Genomic DNA, 7,021 nt, shown 5'->3' with positions numbered 1-7,021 from the left:
TTCTTCTTCTTCTTCTTCTTCTTCTTCTTCTTCTTCTTCTTCTTCTTCTTCTTCTCCTCTCTCTCTCTCTCTCTCTCTCTGTCTCTCTGTCTCTCTCTCTCTCTCTATATATATATATATATATATATATATAACATTATATTCATTATTCACAGAGTCACTTATCTGTCATCCTCATTATTCCATGAGCTTCTTAAGGTCAACAACTACAGTAGTTTCTTTTGCTTTGTTTTGGTTTTGTTTGTTTTCTTTTTTCCCCATTTCTTTGTTTCTGGCTCACATTAAGGTCTTAATAAATGCTTATTGACAAATTGACTACAATTCCTATTCTTTAATCAATCAAATATTTATTAATTAATGTACTAAGAATTAGATATGCAAAAAATTAAATAAGAATCAGTATATCCTCAAGAAATTTATATTATTCTAAAAATGAGTATATTTTTGTTTTTCTTTCAATCTTTAGAAAGGAAAACTTGAAAATATTATATTCTAACAACAAGATCTTCCTTTGTATTGGAAGAGTAAGGGTGGTATAACAGTTTCTGCCATCTCTGTGATGGTGAGTTATTTGAAACTAATCTTTATAGTTGAAGCACAATATTGCAAATCTTGTCAAAAATGAGGATAATTTCAGGTCAAGAACTATAACAAAAACAAGCATTTATCAAACATAGTACTTTAAGTTTTTTTGGGGGGGATTTTTTTTTAATTTCTAAAGTTTCATTCATTTTGTTTTGGTATTACACATATTTACACTTTTAAAGAGGTTTCTTCAAGTCTACTAGATAGCAGAGTGGATAGAACACCAGACCTGGATTTGGAAAGACCTGGGTTCTAACCTGACCATACACACTTCCTATTGTAATGAAAAGATCTGTCCAATCTGCTGTAAAAACTAGTAAGGCAGAGTTCTGAGCCAAAAGGGACTGCTGTTTTCAATGAATAGAAACCAAGATCTTTCTCAGGATCCCAGTTTCCCCCTTGCTCTCTACAGTATAGATTTTTATAACCCCGAGGCCCCAGACAGTCCAGATGGTATATCACAAAATATAAATTCTTATTAGTCATCCCACAATTATATTGGTAGGCAGGGAGATCTCCACTCAAGCCCTATCAAGGGGAAGAAGTTGGGCAATCATTATGGGGACACAATCCCATCTAACAATGGGAAATCAAGGGAAGTGATGAATGGTCAAGGAACTCTTCACTTGGGGACTTTCCATAATTCATCATAAGAGGTCCAAGATAAGGGTCATCTCTGCTCACATGTTGGGCAGGAAGTACACCTATCACTAAGGGATCATAAGATGGGCAATGATTATCTCTCCAAATTTGGTGAGTAAAAAATGTCAGAGGGCAGAGGTCCTGATCAATCCCTTCCTCAAGTTAACAATTATTCATCAAGCTACATGGATGGAGATCTTCTACCCATTTTGTTAACAGAAGTCTATTATTGTTCCTCTTTTGCTATAGCCTATTATTAGGGGGAAAAGAAAACAAAATTTTGTATAATAAATATTCTGAGTCAAGTATGAGAAACTCTCTCAAAAATAAATTTTATAATTATCTATCAAAACCTACAATTTAAGTCTGTTATTTACTCCTCTACCATATAAGGTAGGTGCTATTACTATAATCAAATAGCAACCATTTTCCTCCTGTGTTAACAAAAATATCTTTCAAAATCAGATTTCAAACCCATGACAGATCTGATCCGTAGTCCAGTAATTCATTACTCTCTTCTCCGGTGTTGTTTCCTTTTCTGCTTACAAATGATAGCATACATTTATCAATATATTTGTTTTAGCTATATTGGCTGGGAATAAAAGAATCCCTCTTAGGTAAAAGCCCCATATATTTCATACTAATACATTTGAAAATCAAAACTTCTCTCACCTCAGTGATTTTGGATTATAATCTTTCTTCAATCATTTACATGCAATGCGAGTTAATAATACACACACATATGTAGATGTATTAGACTGGAATTCAGGAAAACTTCAATTCAAGTTCTACTACAGACTACCTTTAACTGAGTGGCCTTGGGCAAAAAAAATTGAACTCTCTCAATCTCAGTTTCTTCATCTAAAAAAGAGGCTAATAATGTGACCAATTTTCTAGGTTTGTTGTGAGAATAGATTATGATACTATTTCAAAGAAGTTTGTAAAACACAAAACACTATAATAAATGCTGTCTATTATTTTTGTACATATTTTTGTATACATGCATATATGGACAAATCTGTAGATATATATTTAAGTTATAGTTAATCTACTCTTGATAAAATTGAGCTAATTTTCATGAATTTTAAATATCATCCTTTTCTGTGATATAGATAAAGTTAGGTTGTATAATGGAAAGATTGTTAGGAAAATCTGAGTTTCAAATCTAAGTCACTTATAATGGTATGACCCAAGCAAGGCTTCATTTTCTTCAGATTCAGTGTTTTCATTTGTTAATGGGAAAAAAATGAAAGAAGAAAAACAGGTAAGAGTATCTCAGTCCCAAGGATTTTATACAGATTAAATAAGATATTTCTAATGCACTTTGTAAATATTAACTTTAAAATGCTACCCAAATGTTGTTGTTATAGTAATCACTACCAGCACCATCATCATTATCATACATCTTTTAGGAGTTATTAAGGTATGGATTCATATTTTCTTTATATTATAAAGAAATGTATATTTCTTTATATTATATCAACTACTTGGTATTATATGCTTTTGTTTAGGTTTTTTATTTTTTATTTTTTATTGTTTTACTTGTTATAATTAGTTTTTTTCTACTATCTCTTGTACTTTAATGCTAACTAACCTTTTCCCCCCACTCTAGTGGAAGGTAAAATTGCAACAAATATAGGCTGAGACACAATTTTCTCTAGGGCGAGATTTTAACAGTGAAATGTAAATTTTCAATAAAGTGAGTCAAATTGGCCATCTCAGCCAAAAAACCAAGAAACTCAGCTTAATCCATTCAATTCTTAAGCTAGCAATAACACATAAATTGGGTCAGTTGCCTCTCTCAAGGACCAAAGACTTCTAGTGAAGATCTTTTAAAACTAGGTATATCTTCCCTCTGATTGTCCTCATAGTACATCATTTGGACCTTCCCTAGCAAAGCAAGAAAATCCCAATTAATAGTCATATTAGTGGGCAGCTAGGTTGGATAGAGAGTAGAATTTAGTCATGAACACTTAAGTTCAAACTTGCCTCAGACACTGTTAGTGGATATTTTCGGGTCTCTGAACTACATTTCCCATGAACCCACTAGCTTCCTATGGAAATTTTTGGGTCCTTGAACTACATTTCCCATGAGCCCACTGGCTTTCTATCATTACCTGATAATGTAGACAGGAAGATAAACTTGAAGGGCTGGACTTGAACTTGCTCTTTGCTCTCTGGGCATCTGATCCACTATGGGGGGAGGAGGTAACAGAGTGCATCTTTTAAACTGACTTAGCTGACTTAGCACGTGGCTTCATTTTCTAATGGCTACTAATAAATCTATAAAAACCATAAAGTTATCCTTTTTATATTAATTTTATTTCTAACAACATTTACTATGTGACCCTGGGCAAATCATCTTACCTTGTTTGCCTCAGTCTCCTCATCTGTAAAGTGAGTTGGAGAGGAAATGAAAAGCCCTTCTAGTACCTTTGTTAAGAAAATCCCAAGTGGGGTCACCAGGAGTTGGATAAGACTGAATAGTAAAAAGACATTTTAATAAGGAAGTGATTTAAGAGTTATCTCATTTCCTCCCTATTTTTTCCTTATTGGGAGAGAGGAATAATCCTCAGGTTATAAGGTTAGTATGAAGCTAGGGAAAGTGGGTTGGCCTTCAGATGTGGCTCATCTCAACCAAATCTGGCAGTTAAAGAATGCTGATTTCTTGAGGTGATTCAACTGCCAATAGTATTCTCAGGTAGAGAAGATCCCAATCAAGATCTTCTCAAAACTCCTCCCCAAGCCAGTCACCCCTTAGAGACCAGATCAGCCCTTAACTTTAATAAGAAAAGAGGATAGGAGAGCCCTTATCTGAGGAATGACCATCTCAGGCTGGTTCTTCATTTACAAGTAAACTGAAACAAGGGTCCCAAGTTAGCAAACAAGTTTCTCCTTGGTTAAGAGTGATTATTCAAGGACATCTATGGTTCAGATTGAGAATATATTTTGAGTTTAACAGAAAAATGGAAGGTTTGACAAAATGGAGAATAGGATGAATGATAACCAAATATTTCTTATTAAATAATACAGAATAAGATTAATTTTCCTCACCCTTCAATGTGTCCCAGACTCCAGTACCTTGTCCTTCTAATTCATTGTATTTCTTCTGTAATGGGATCAGAAATTATGCAACTTAATTGTATGAATTACAAATAAAATAAAAGCAAATACTTTTGGAGTGAGTATCTAAATGGATGAGGCTTGATGGGGATAAACATGATCTATAACACATCTGGGATTTTTACCATCATTTTCAGCTCTGTTCTTGTCTGAGGCCTAAGCTAGACCAGAAAGCCACACTGAGAATGTTTTCTATTTATATTTCATAGTCCCAAAACTTTGGACAATTTCTTAATAGAATGAATTTTATTGATTTATGCAATGAAACATTTGGAACCTAAGTTGGCTGGGGATTGCATGTGTGCAGAGGCAGGTTTGGTCAGCAAATTGCTCACCTGATTTTCAAGAGTCCTTACAATTGCAGTCAATCCCTAGTTTTCATTAAGCCATTTCTTAATTTCAGAACTAAAGAAAAACTTCTTTGTGCCTTTCTATGCAATTTCCCCTAAATGGGGGTGAAGAGGAGAGTGTCATATTGCATATATTTTGTGGAAAGGGTGCTATTCATTCCTTCCAGTCTTTATCCTAAGTAGAACTATGGAATGATTCTCTTTAAATGGTTCAGTCAATTTATATACATTTTTTCAGACTAAAAGCAACAACTCATTTCACTTAGCAGGAAGAAAAAAGATATTCATTTAGACCAGTGATTCCCAAAGTGGGTGCTACCACTCCCTTGTGGGTGCTGCAGAGATCCAGGGAGGTGGTTATGGCCACAGGTACATTTATCTTTCCTATTAATTCCTATTAAATATAAAAAAATAATAATTTCCAGGGGGCTAAGTATTATTTTTTCTGGAAAGGGGGCGGTAGGACAAAAAATTTTGGGAACCACTGATAATTGTACAATCTAGGTTTCACTAGGGAAGTCCAGTTCTAGACTCCTGGAGTACCCAAATAGAATGCTGGACAAGGTTTCATAGATAGTATCAAGTATAGATTTTTTGCGTTATTTTGAATTACTAAAAAAAATCAGTATAACATTTCCTCCATTAAGTTGCAAAAAAAAGGGAGAGAGAGAGAGAGAGAGAGAGAGAGAGAGAGAGAGAGAGAGAGAGAGAGAGAGAGATCTGAGAAAATTTCAATAGAATGACAGAACTGTTAGATGAGAAGATCAGGGAAGGCTTTCTGGAAGAGTTGGTGGTAGAGCTGGATCTTCAAGTAAAATCATTAAGACTTTAAATATTAGCCTGGGGAAAGGGTGTGTGTGTGTGTGTGTGTGTGTGTGTGTGTGTGTGTGTGTGTAAAACATAACAAGACCAAATAAATGGAAGTTGGAAGAAGAAAGAATTTGTACTGTTCAGTAGATGTTCTACTGAGTATTGTCTCTTATTCAAATATAGGTAGCTACAATTTGGATATCCTCTAAAAGGATAACCTTTGATTGGTACTCTATTGAACAGAGGAAAACTTATAAACGACACCACAGAAATGGAATCAGTGAGATAGTTTGTTTGAAATCATATAGTATACTATTAGAAATAGAAGGAATAGGGGCTATCTAACACAAATGTTTCATTATATAGAGGAGGAAACTGAGGTCCAGAAAGGTTAAGGGTCTTGTACATAATTAAAGAGGTGTGCTATTGTTAGATATGGGACTTGAATCCAGATCCTCTGATTTCCAACCAATATGTTCCCCACTACATCCATCTATATCCCCACTAATTATTTGTAGTTTACTAATCTCTCATTGCATTTACAAATTTAGGTTTTGCCAAATAGATTACCAATTAGAATAGACCCCTTGTTTAAAAAAAAAGTTTATTTTTTTTTAATTGTAAGTCTAAAACTTTAAGGAAAATTATTTTTAAAAATGGGTTCATGTTGAATGGGACCATAACATTGCTAAAATTGAAAGAATAGTATTAAAAAAGTATCATCAGCATCACTTAGTACTAGTTAAAGTTCAGATAAGTAGATTCCTAAAATAGAATAAATTAACAAAAATCAACCAACACTCAAAGATGATAATCCAGTCTTTGAAAATGCCAAACAAGTAAATTATAGAGAAAATCCTCTCTTTTCACAAGAATTGATGAGTAGATAAATTGGAGAATAATTTGGTGGAAATTAGGTTTTGACTGACAACTTGTACAAAATGTCATAATGCCTTCAGAATATATGCGAGAACTGAATGTAAAAGATCATATGATTTAAAAAATAAGGGTGGCAGAGATAAACAACAATGAGTAATATGTGACTGTCAAACAAAGGATGAAAGAGAATCCAAAAGAAAAGAGACAATTTTCTTGTAGAAAAAAAATAATATTGTTTGTGTCTATGTAATGAAGAAAGATAGAATTTTATCTTATCAATCTGGAAAGATATTCACATTAAAGATTGTGCATAAAAGGAATATATATTCTGAATATGTATATAAAATTGGCATAAAAGTAACACTTATACACACACACACACACCAAAACAAAACAAAACAACTTTTTTCAAATAAATGTAGCCATTTCATTCTCTGGTGGATTAAAGCAAATAAAAATCAAATGATTGCCCAGGGTCACATAGGTAGTAAATTAGTAAATTCCTGAATTCATTGAGCTGCCTATCTTTCTCTCTCTCTCTCCCTTTCTCTCTCACTCTCTCTCTCTCTCTCTCTCTCTCTCTCTCTCTCTCTCTCTCTCTCTCTCTCTCTCTCTTTCTCTCTCTCTCTCTC

This window comes from Gracilinanus agilis, chromosome 2 (genome assembly GCF_016433145.1).
Source record: "Gracilinanus agilis isolate LMUSP501 chromosome 2, AgileGrace, whole genome shotgun sequence".
Taxonomy (NCBI): domain Eukaryota; kingdom Metazoa; phylum Chordata; class Mammalia; order Didelphimorphia; family Didelphidae; genus Gracilinanus; species Gracilinanus agilis.
The sequence above is the reverse complement of the archived record's forward strand: the minus strand, read 5'-3'. Positions refer to the sequence as shown.